This window comes from Cetorhinus maximus, chromosome 3, assembly GCF_964194155.1.
Source record: "Cetorhinus maximus chromosome 3, sCetMax3.hap1.1, whole genome shotgun sequence".
Classification (NCBI taxonomy): Eukaryota; Metazoa; Chordata; class Chondrichthyes; order Lamniformes; family Cetorhinidae; genus Cetorhinus; species Cetorhinus maximus.
The window spans coordinates 64,252,576-64,265,524 of record NC_135881.1 but is presented as its reverse complement, the minus strand read 5'-3'; positions in this window follow the sequence as shown (position 1 = coordinate 64,265,524).

Sequence of the window (12,949 nt, the reverse complement as noted above, 5' to 3'; positions counted from 1 at the left end):
GCCGTATATATAAGTAGGCCTTGAACCAGGAAGATTATATGGTTCAGCAAATGTTTGTAATAGTTATTAAAATTATCAGATAAATACTATTTCAAAGTATGTTCAGTAAACCACAGCTAGAGAATGTAAACTGATTGAGCAGAGACCCATGATTATGCAATGACCTACATGTAGAAATTATTTTGTGTGTTTAATGAAGTATGCTGGTCTGTCACAAAGCCACAATCTGTACATTACTATAACTGTAATATTATCAATCTGTACTAATGATTTCCAGGTTTTACCATAAATTATTGGGTCACATGTTTAAACAAGTTAACAATGTTTCCTGATTACTGTTTGCAATTTCAGTGCACATATGTAAATGTATAAGATATGCAACACAAAAATCTTCTATGATATTTTTATGTAGGAGTTGCAGTTGTTTCAAATATTCTAAATAAGGATATTTTCATAATATCTTTCTGGGAAGCCTGAATTTGACATGTTACCAAATCGGCTGTTTTTATTCTACATTTATGAGGTCACATATTTTTTTACGCCAGACATTTTTGGCTTCTCTGTTTCATACTATCCTTGTAGGTAAACTCTCACTTCCTTTGTCCCAGGGGCTGTTTTCACTTGCCCTGAAAATTGTCATATCATCAATGCATCCCAATAAAGAACGAAAGAAAGACTTGGATTTGCCGTTTATAGTTCTTAAGCCCTTTCAGAATGGAGTCAGTCACCAGACATTGAAAAGTGATGGATACCTTTTAAATTCCAAAAGCATGATTGGAAACCTGTACAATGTAGGAAACCTGGAGTACAAAGAAAACCCTGTGTTTAGTTGCACTTGCCCTTTGGTTGATACTTTGCGCCTCTCAGCTTTTCAAAGTTCTGCTTCATGAGATGCATCAGATATGTATCAGCTTTTGTCAGACCATGTAGTTTGCTGTGATCCATACAGAACTGCACGATTTTGCACATCTTAGCCTGACAATGCCTTTGATTAGGCCCCAGTTGAAAACATGAGCCCAGTTTTGAGTTTTGGGAAGTGTATCAAGCCAATGTAGAAGAGATGATGAGGTGATACCAAAGATGAATGGATTTAGTTATAAAGAGAGATTAGAGAGACTGGGTTCTTTTCATCAGGACAAAGATGTTTGAGAGATGATCAAATGGAAATATTTAAATTTGTTAGACATTTTGGCAACATGATTAAGTTTATCAATGGATTGTTTTTTGTATCCTTTAATGCTTTCATCAATGATTTTACTAAGATCTCAGCCTCTCCCTGGGCTTTGACTTGATATTTTTTGTCCGAAACTATGACTCTGTGAGCTGAATTTGGATTATGTAATCTGAGAACATGTAAGAGATTGACTAGCACTTATTAAAATTATTAAAACATGTTCAATAAATCTACTGCTAGAAAACCTAGATTGATTAGGCAGGATTTAGTCATTACACAATGACCTACAGCAAACTGTACATATTGTAGCCATTATCTTGTGTAATTAATTAAATATGCCAGTCTGTCAAAAAGCCACAAACTGCATATTGACATGACCATGATGTCATCAGTCTCTATTAATGATGATTTACAGGTTCTATTATAAAGAACTGTGCTGTTTGCTTAAACAATTACCAATGTTTCCAATATGTTTGCATCATGACTATCTGCATGCAATAGCTTTAAGGCATGTAACAAAAAGTCACCTTTGGCATAAAATATATGAATAATTGGAGACTTGACCTGAGGCAAGTGCAGTATGTTTGTGAAGAACTAAGCACTTCAGACCTATAGTTCCAAAACATTACACAAGTGGGGATTTTCTTCTGTCATTTCTGGGTCTGCTGTAAGCAAGTTGATAGAAATTGATTGTTATGTTTCGTCAACACCAACAGTATTGTTGTTTTGTATAGCTACTAGGATAGTAGGATACAAACTAGATGACCTTGGTTTTTATCATCCAAAGTGCCTTTTAGAACCTCTGTGTTTGCCCTGGGCCATACTGATGCCATACCATCTGAATTCATCAAGCATGGGAAACCAGCACTCTCTGCTGGAGGGAGGGAACAGTGCCCCAGGATGTGTGTGGTGGATGCAAAGGTTGTGACCCTGTACAAGAATAAGGGTGATGCAGAAATTACAATAACTGAGGTATCTCCCTGCTGAGCATGCTACACCAAGGAACACTTTCAGTGGCAAATGGAGAGACTCTCTCAAGCCTGTAAAGAGTTTGGTTTGACCATCAGCGTCAGGAAGACAAATGTCATGGTCCAGGGTGTTGCAATACCACCATCTATCAGCATCGACAATGTGACACTGGAGGATGTTGATAGCTTCACATATCTAGGGTCCACAATCACCAGAAACCTGTCACTTGATGCTGAAATCAACACATACATCACAAAAGTTGCAACTGTTATGTCCAAGTTGAGTAAGTAAGTATGGAACAACAGCATCCTAAATGAAAACACCAAACTGTGAGTCTACCAAGCCTGTGTCTTCAGCACACTCCTCTACAGTAGTGAGGCTTGGACAACATATGCTAGGCAGGAAAAAAGGCTGAACAGTTTCCACCGTCTCAGACATATCCTCGACATCTCTTGGCAGGACAAGGTCACCAACTCATTGGCTCTGGAGCATGCTAATTCCAACAGCATATACCTATGGCTAAGGCAACAACATTTGCACTGGCTCGGCCATGTTTATTGGATGGATGACGGCTGTATACCCAAAGACCTTCTCTATGGTGAATTGGCCATTAGGTCGCAACCTCCTGAGCATCCATTCTTGCACTACAAGGGCACCTGCAAGCGAGATATGAAGTTAATGGTATTTGACACAGACAACTGGGAGACAGTCACTGATGGCTGTGATCTCTGGGTCATGGTCACTAGAGGGTTCATTGGTTCTGTACAGTGTGTATACTGGGTTAATGGGCATGGAAGTGCCACAGCATAGCATGGAGGGTATGAAAAGTCATGGGGGTTGGGTGGGTGGTGGAACATAGGTTGCCATGGAGGGTATGAGGGGCAATGAGGATGGATGGAGGGCATAGCTTGGCGTAGCTAGCTCCTTTTGCACATACCCTTCAAAAGGTTCCCTCATCCAAACTATGGTTCACAACACGTCTGAGTTGTCGTGAAGCACAAGTCCTTTAAAAGCTGGTCAGACTCTATGAAAATTGGGGAAGACTAGGACATGTCTACACCTCCATGGAGCTGTGCAGATCAGGAGTGCAGGGTGCAGGCTCACAACCTGCAGCAGCCCACACCCTTAACCTACACTGGTGAAAATTGGAGACCCTGGGAATGAGGTCAGGAATCCCGGAATCGGGTACTGTCCGATATCTTCACAACTCCACAGAGTCTCCCTGACTTCATTAAAATCCAACCCTTAAACTTAGCAAAACCTGAGGCTTTACCTGAAGAGAATTTCTATCTTAGAGAGAAGAAAGGAAAGAAAAGCTAAATGATGAGCTCTGTAAAACTACTGGTAAAAACAATGAGGCACTGGCATGGGTCTGGGGCCAGACGATTCTCCTCCAAACAACGGGCTGACAGGTATTTTACTGTGTGAGGAGAAAGAATAAAAAGAGCAAGAAGCTTAAATTAGGGAAATTAAAGATGACACATTGGTTCATTGACACTCATACCCAGGAAGGATGTGGATTCACATCAATCACCTGAAAGCAGTTGGTTCAAGTGGTGTTAATTACTGTAGCAGGAAGTTAAACTTGCTAGTGATTCATCAGAGGGTCTATAAAAGAGACAGGCTTTTCAAGCTACATGTTTAGTAAGGGGCATGTGAGGAGACAGGTGACTATGTTGGAGTGAGATGGAGACTGAGTGAGTAATTAGGTTCACATGGGAATTTGGTGCATAGGGAAACAGGTGTGGTATACATAGGAATTATTCTAAGTTAATTAAGTGAATAATTAAATTAATTTAACTAAATAATGTATGTAACAATGGCAGAACAGGTATTAAGTTGCAGCTGTGGAATGTGGGAGCTTTTGGATGCCAAGGTGATCCAGGGCAAACACATCTGCAGAAAATGTAAGCAACTACAGGAATTCCAGATCCCGATTATTGATCTGGAAGCCGAACTGAAGATACTGTGCAACATAAGGTAGGGGGAGAAATATCCGGGCACTTTGTTCCAGAAGACGGCTACGCCTCTTAGAATAGAGTCATCTGCTTTGGTCAGCAGTGAGGGACAGGAAGATGTGACTGTGAGTGAGGCAGATAATGGGACTGAGCAGACAGTAGTGGGGGAGCCTCAGAGTTTACAATTGTCAAACAGGTTTGAGGTGCTCACAACCTGTGTGGATGAAAGTGAAGTCTGCAAGATGGACGAGTGGCTGGCCATTGCACTGTGGTACAGGAAGCTGTTCAAGCAGGGGGAGAAAAAAGGAATGTAGTGGTAGTAGGGGATAGTATAGTGAAGGGGGTTGACACTGTTCTCTGCAGCAAAGAGCGAGAGTCCAGAAGTCTGTGTTGCCTGCCCATTGCCAGGGTTCAGGACATCTGCTCAGGGCTGGAGAGGAACTTGCAGTGGGAGGGGGAGAATCCATTTGTTGTGGTCCATGTATGACCTATGACATAGACAGGGCAAGGAAGGAGGTTCTGCGTAGTCAGTAGAAGAAACTAGGCACCAAATTAAGTAGCAGAACCTCAAAAGTAATAATCTCTGGATCATTACCTGAGCCTTGTGCAAATTGGCATATGGCAAACAAGATTAAAGGGATGAATCTGTCATTCAAAGACTGGTGTGGGAGAAATGAATTCCAGTTTGTGGGGCATCAGTACTGTGGGAAGTGGGAACTGTACCACTGGGGCAGTCTGCACCTGAACCGTGTTGGGACGAGTGTTCTTGCAAATCGCATAACTAGGGAAGTAGAGAGGGCTTTAAACTAAACAAGGTGGGTTAGGAATCATACTTGGATAGATGCGGCAAATCAAGAGGTAGATTGAAGGCAGGAGATGATAATATAATAGTAATGTGGGAAATGAGGGTCATAGAATAGCAAGAAGGGGTGAAAAGATAAACCTAAGAAAACAACAATAGTCAAGACTACATGTTACAAAGATAACAAGGATGAAACTAAAGGCCCTGTTTCTGAATGTGCGTAGCTTTCATAACAAAGTAAGTGAATTGATAACACACAGTGAAGTAAATAAGTATGATCTGATAGCCATTACGGAGACATAGCTGCAGGATGACAAGGATTGGATCCTGGATATTGAAGGGTATGTGGCATTCAAGAAGAATAGGAAGCTAGGTAAAGGAGGAGGGGTCACATTGTTGATCAACAATGGCATTGGTGCAATAGTGATAGATGACCTTGGTTCAGGAGGTCAGAATATAGAATTGGTTTGGGTGGAGATGAGGAATAGTAGGAGAAAGAAGAAGTCACTAGTGGGAGTGATCTACAGGCCCCCTAACAGTAACCACAACTTAGGGCAAAGTATACAAGAAGAAAAGTTGGGTGCTTGTGATAAAGGACAGCAATAATCATGGGTGATTTTAATCTACATATAAACCGGAACAATCTGATTGGCAGTAGTAGCCTGGATGAAGAGTTCATAGAATGCTCTTGAGATAGGTTCTTAGAGCAGCATGTTCTGCAACCAACCAGAGAGCAGGTTATATTAGATTTGGTATTGTGTAATGTGACAGGATTAATTAATGAGCTCAGAGTGAAGGCGCCCCAAGAAAGTTGCAGCCACAATATGATTGAATTTTATATCCAGTTTAAAAGGGAGAAGAGTGGGTTTAAGTCTAGTATTTTAAACTTAAATAAGTGCAACTATGTGGGCATTAAAGTTGAGTTATCTGAGGTGAACTGGGATATTTGGCTAGGGGATCGATCAATAGAGAAGCAGTGGCAGACATTTAAGGGGATATTTCAGAATACTCAGAATAAGTATATCCCCACTATAAATAAAATTCTAAAAGGAGGAGCCATCATCAGTAGTTAGCTAATGAAGTTAAGGAAAGCATCAAACTTAAGGAAAAAGCACATAACTGCACAAAGATGAGTGGCAGGTCAGATGATTGGTCAGAATATAAAGAACGGCAGAGAATGACTAAAAGGTTAATCAGGAGTAAGAAATTAGAGTTTGAGAGGAAGCTAGCTAGAAATGTAAAAAAGGATAGTAAGAGTTTTTGCAGGTACTTAAAAAGGAAAAGAGTAAGTAAAGTGAATATTGGTCCTCTAGAGAGTGACAGTGGGGAGTTAATAGTGGATAATAAGGAAATGGTGGATGAACTGAACCAATATTTTGCTTCTGTCTTCACTATAGAGGATACAAAAAACTTTCCAGTAATCGCTGTAAATCAGGAGGTGGAAAGGAGAGGAGAACCTGGTGAAATTACAATTGCTAGGGAAGTGGTACTGAGCAAACTGATGGAGCTGCGGAATGACAAGTCTCCGGGTCCTGATGGATTTCATCCTAGGGTCTAAAAAGAGGTGGCTAATGAGGTAGTAGATGCGTAGGTGTTAATTTTCCAAAATACCCTAGATTCTGGAAAGGTTCTATCAGGCTGGAAAGTGGCAAATATAACCCTTCTATCCAAGAAGGGAGGGAGGCTAAAACAGGAAACGATAGGCCATGCATATGCATAAATGAGTCGCTTTCTGATTGGCACGAGTGGACTCCCCCAAGGGTCTGCTGGGGCCTCAACTTTTTATAATTTATATCAATGACTTAGATGAGGGGAGTGAAGGCATGGTAGCTAAATTTGCAGATGACACAAAGATAAGTAGGAAAGTATGTTGTGAAGAGGACATAACGAGGTTGCGGATGGATATAGGTAGGTTGAAAGAGTGGGAAAAAATATGGCAATGGGGTATTACGTGGGAAAATGTGAAGTCGTTCACTTTGGCAGGAAGAATAAAAAAGCAGAATATTACTTAAACAGATCGGCTGCAGAATTGCAATGTGCAGAGGAATCTACGTGTTCTAGTGCATGAGTCACAAAAAGTTAGCATGCAGGTACAACAAGTAATTCAGAAGGCTAATGAAATGCTATCCTTTATTACAAGAGGAATTGAAAAGTAAGGATGTTATGCTTCAGTTATACAGGGCATTGGTGAGACCACATCTCGAATACTGTGTGCAGTTTTAGTCTCCTTATTTAAGGAAGGATGTAAATGTGTTGGAGGTGGTTCAGAGGAGGTTTATTAGATTGATACCTAGAATGAGCGGTTGTCATATGAGGAAACATTAGACAGACTGAGCTTGTTTCCACTGGAGTTTAGAAGAGGGATGACTTGATTGAAGTATATAAGATCCTGAACAGTATTGACAAAGTGGATGTGGAAAGGATGTTTCCCCTTGCGGATCAGTCCAGAACTAGGGGGCAGTGTTTTAAAATTAGGGGTTGCCCTTTTAGGATAGAGATAAGGAGAACTTTTTTTTCGAGATGGTTGTACGACTTTGGAACTTTCTGCCTCAGAAGGTGGTGGAGGTGGGGGTCATTGAATATTTTTAAGGCAGGGATTCTTGTTAGGCAAGGGATTCAAAGGTTATCGGGGTAGATGGGAATGTGGAATTTGAAGCATAAACAGATCAACCATGACCTTAATGAATGGTGGAGCAGGCTCAAGGGGCCGAATGGCCTACTTCTGCTCGTATTTCACATGTTTATATATTCATAATCCCACACATTGTCCTATTCAGGGACACAACAAAAAGAGTTTAGATACTGCACCTAGAAGAAAATATGGAAAATCAAGTTGCGCAATTCTCCCACCCCAGCATTACCCACCCCGCCATGTCCTCATGACCCCAAGCCAGTCTTTTTCTCACTGCTACTATCAAAGGCCACAAAGTCATGCCCACATTTGTCCTTCAGTCAGAAAGCCAATGTGGCACTGGGAGACTGAAGAAGAAAAAAGAAAATAAAATGAATAAATTACCAACCATCAAAATCAGTAAAATATATAATTAAAAAACATCTGTTCTAAGTGTTAGTGAAAAACCTGAAAGAGTTTTGTATTTATTTTTTATTTTCTTTGTGAATTGCATCCATCTATGCATCTAAGTGTTAATACTGAAACAAGTCTCTCAGTTTTCTCAAAGCTACCATCTAATACTACAAAATCAGACAACCAAATTATTCAAAAGATATTATTCAAAGGTCTTTTTCAGCCACTTCAAGTGTCACTGACTCCTTGATCTCAATTTTACTCAGCTATCCTGCCTTAAATTGGGAAATTTAAAGGCAGAAAAATAAGGTACTAGAGTAGAATGGCTTACCACCCGATGCGTCTCAGGCCACTGACTTGCTACAACCACCAATGCAGCCTTTCTCCACCTTCCTATCTAACTATGGTGGACTGGCAGTCAGATGTCTAAATTTCTTTAAATTTTAAAGCAACTAAGCACATTTGAATTTAAATTCAAAGAGAAAGTATAATGTGGTGCAGCTTCACAAGGGCAAACTAAGATCTTAAAGTGGAGATTGGACTAAGCAGAGCTACTTGATAGCTATTACTTTGCAGCAAAAACATTTTGATTGGAACTCCTTCCACTTTTAGAAAGCAGCAGGGATTCAAAGATCAGGCAACTGAGTTCGTGCTGAGGCTGGGTGGAGTACAGGAGCAGGGATGTCTTGCTGCAATTATACAGGGCGTTGGTGAGACCACACTTGCAATATTGTGTGCAGTTTTGGCCTCTTTATCTGAGGAAGGATGTTCTTGCTATAGAGGGAGTGCAGCGAAGGTTTACCAGACTGATTCCTGGGATGGCGGGACTGACATCTGAGGAAAGATTGAGTCGATTAGGATTATATTTGCTGGATTTCAGAAGAATGAGGTGGGATCTCACAGAAACTTATAAAATTCCATCAGGACTAGACAGGGTGGATGCAGGAAGGATGTTCCCGATGGTGGGGGAGTTCAGAGCCAGGGGTCACAGTCTGAGGATACGGGGAGACTATTTAGGACTGAGATGAGGAGAAATTTCTTCACCCAGAGAGTGGTGAGCCTGTGGAATTCGCTACCACAGAAAGTAGTTGAGGCCAAAACATTGTATGTTTTCAAGAAGGAGTTAGATATAGCTCTTGGGGCGAAAGGGATCAAAGGATATGGGGTGAAAGCAGCAGCAGGCTATTGAGTTGGATGATCAGCCAATGAATGGCGGAGCAGGCTTAAAGGGCCGAATGGCCTACTCCTGCTCCTAGTTTCCATGTTTCTGAGTGAAGGAGGAAAGTTCCCAGCAGGATCCAAATTTGCTCAAAACCTGCGACATAGTAAAGGCCCATCTACAAGGTGCATCATCATTATGATAGAGAAATTCCAAGAAATTATGGCATGAGTGACTTGTGCCATTTTGTATGCCACCCCATAATCTGTTGGTTACATGGAGGCCCTTGGCAAAAAGGTGACTGTCTAATTAGCATAGCAATGCTAACATTAAAATCAATGGTAAAATTGAGTTTGTTGAATTCTTGCCAATGTGAATGTCATAGTCATTTGGACCATTACAGATTGACACTGAAGAGCTCAGAAGCAGTAAAATATGCAATCACTCGGCAGCTTTTGACAGAGTTTGCACGAAATTCCTAGTAAACAAAATTCCAGGACTAAAATGTTGAAGGAGGGTTATATTCAAATGCAGCTATTTTGGGACAAGTTAATTACATGTCGCGGGATTGAACTGATTAATTTAAAAACAAGCCTAGTAACAGTGGTACCATTGATCTTTGTTAAAAGTGCAATGTAAAAAGACAAAGCCACAGCATTTGGCCAATAAAACATCTGGCACACAAGAACCCTCAGTCAAAGGTGGAATGGGAGTGAATTAATAGGTATCTTAAGGAGATGTGGTGTGTGTGTGTGTGGATAACAGCTCAGGTCTTTCTCTATTAAAACCAGCCTTACTTTAACGTCATAGCTTTGTTTAAAATAAAGTGACCAGCCACTTACTGACAAGGACTGTCAGAAATAAAAATAACTTGACAGCAGAATTTGTGACAACAGTGTGTGGCATCTATTTTAACAGACTGCTGCCCTTTGGCACCATCCTGACTGCAAGAAACAAGAATTAACTGCAAATGTAAGAGATTAACTCCATTTATACTAATAAAATTTTTAAATTTGAAACTGGGAAACCTGCGCAATAGCTCAGTCACTTTTATGGAAATATTAAATTCTATGTCAGGCCCCGACACCCTGGATGTGTATCAGACATTAGTTATGCTGCTTCTGATCAGCATCTGCTTGTTGCGACATAGCAAACGAATGTGTGCATTCAGCACTGGAGGATCAGGGGACACTGTAGTTGGTCCTCACAGGCTTCATTTGCACATGTCGGAGTGTGAGCCAGTGGCATAGCAGCTGCGAGTTGACTGGATTCCGACCACTAATGCATCGGGGATAACTTAGACTGAGATTTATAAGATCCAGTAGTCGCCTGGAAAAGCTGGTACAGAAGGGTCTGGGAATTCTGAATACAGATTTCTGCAGCTTTTTAACTTGGTTTTTGTCGCTTTGCCTATGACTGGGGACTTGTATCACACAAGGTCAGATAACTGGCAGATTTTTGGAACTCCTACCACTTTCCTACTCATAGCCAGGGGGTTCTCAGGCCTGGAGCTCCATACATGCCTGCCTTTGTATACTATTATCACAGTGGAGGAAGTGCATCACAGGGTGGATCAAAGGACAGTCTGGCAGCATTTCCTACAAGAGACATCACATTACATGTCAGCACTGAAGTCTTCCTTTGGCACTACGGCCTTACCTGCACATTCAAATAAAGGGACTTCCCCTTAATTCACCGCCCACCCAACAACAGAACCACACTGAACTATCTTTCACCCATACACAAACATGCCAAAACCCCAGTCAAGACGTTAGCACCACAATGAACGTGCATTCTTTATTACATAAAAATAATTTCAAAGTGTGCACAACCAAACTACTCTTGCTTAAAGCCATCTGACCCCAGGGTCTCTACACATGCCTTTTTAGTAAAACCTATTCTTGATCTTTCAGATGTCAATTTGGGGACAGGATTTCTGGCTGGTGGTTTGTTTTACGGAAGAGTTTGGGGACTTACGATAGTCCTTGGGTGAAATCATTCCAGTTTTGCACTAAATACGGTAGCGGGCAGGTAAAACAACATTTTGCCCGTTGGCCGGAATGGCAGCTTTTCACGCCGTATTATCCCAAACCCGCCGTATTAATTGTGCATTCCCAGGAAACACACTGTTTCTGTAGTGGCTGGGCTCTCATTCGCCCGCCACGCCATCACCTTGCTGCTTCAACACGCTGAGCACCATATTTAAATTCCAGCCACGAGCACAACTCTCAGGGCTTCCAGCCCACAACTGCTGTACAGAAGACAGGAAGGCAAAAGCATTACAGCCCCAAGGTTTAGTGATGCATCCCTCGAGCACCTTTTGAATGCTGTGGAGACCCACCGTGATGTCCTTTATCCCTGCTCTGGCCACAGGAGGGGCAGCGGCATTACCACTCCAGCATGGGAGGCAATCCTCAGGCTCATATACTCAGTCCATGTCTCCACTCAACACACAAACATTCCACACAATTCCATGATTCCTGCTCACACTCTTTCCATCTGGTTTCATTCAGGAGAAGCTGGCTCACAACAGCAGGGAGAGGTCCCAGACCGGGGGTGGGGTGGCCCACATTTGGTCCCTCACACACTGAGGAGTGTGCCATTGCACTGACCGGTAAAGACATGGACCGTGCCTGTGGTGACAGTGAGGTCAGCAGCGAACACCCTCATGAGGATCCTGTACCGCATCATCCCCCTCTCAATGCAAATGTGAATGCTCTCTCTCCTGCTTTTGACTCTGCTGCCAGGCACTAATTATCTCTACTTTGGTTCACAGGGAGCTCTGCCAAGTGACCGACACCCTCAGCCAGCCAGTCCCTCAGCTCAATCCATGTCCTTACCTCCAGCCAAGAGGACACCTCCTCCATTGAAGAGCTGGAAATAAGCAGCCTGGAAGTCCCGTCACAGCGCTCCCACACCCTCCACCAGTGCAGAGACACACACCTCGGTGGGACCTAGATCTAGAGCAGGCTTGGTTTCACAATCTGGTGGTCATCGCACGGACCCATGTCCGCAGCAGCAGAAGGCAAGTTTGTGTGAACTCCCCGGCGCTCAGAGGACTGCTGGGGAAGAGGCATCTGTGAGGCCCAAGTCAGATGATGAGCCTCTGGATTTGGCCTTACAACTCATCCTGGAGAGTCAGCAGAAGGCGTGGGAACATCACATAGAACTGTTGGAAGCCCTGAACAGAGTGGCGGAGTACATCCGCCTGCTCTCTGATGAAGCGGTGCCCACATGTGCAAGTATGGAGGTCTCCATGGGGAGGATGGTGGATGCCATGGAGACCCTGGTCCAGCAGAATGTGAAGGTGTGTGCAGACCTGCTCTCCTCCACGGTAGCCATGGGTGAGTTCCTGCAGTGACAATGTGAAAGGGAAAAAGGACACCTCGACGTCCCTCCGGGTGCTTCTTCCCCTCAAGGAGTCTGGCCGGGGTCTCCGGGCACCCGAAGGGTGGAGGAGCGGCAGCTGGACACCTTTGGGTCACCCATTCAGGAATCTGAGGCTGTCCACTCCCTCCGAATCCCCTTTGCCTGTGACCCCCTCAGCCTCATCCTCTGTCACCGCAGAGGGAGCAGCTGGCCAACGGGTGATTCTGGAGGGAGAACTATGTATGGCAGGGCCTTTTGGAGCCTCGTGCAAGCACTTTCCCACGCAGGCAGATCCTTCACGTATCATACTCACCTCAATGTCTCGAGCGTTTTGAATGCTGCCTCCTGGAGTTCACTTTCAGTTGCCTCTGAGCTGTCCAACATCTCCACCCAATGATCACACTTCCATGCAACAACTCATCTCACCCACCATGACCATTGTTTCACTTTCAAGTTAGACAACATGATCTGAATTTGCTTTCTCGTCAGCTCC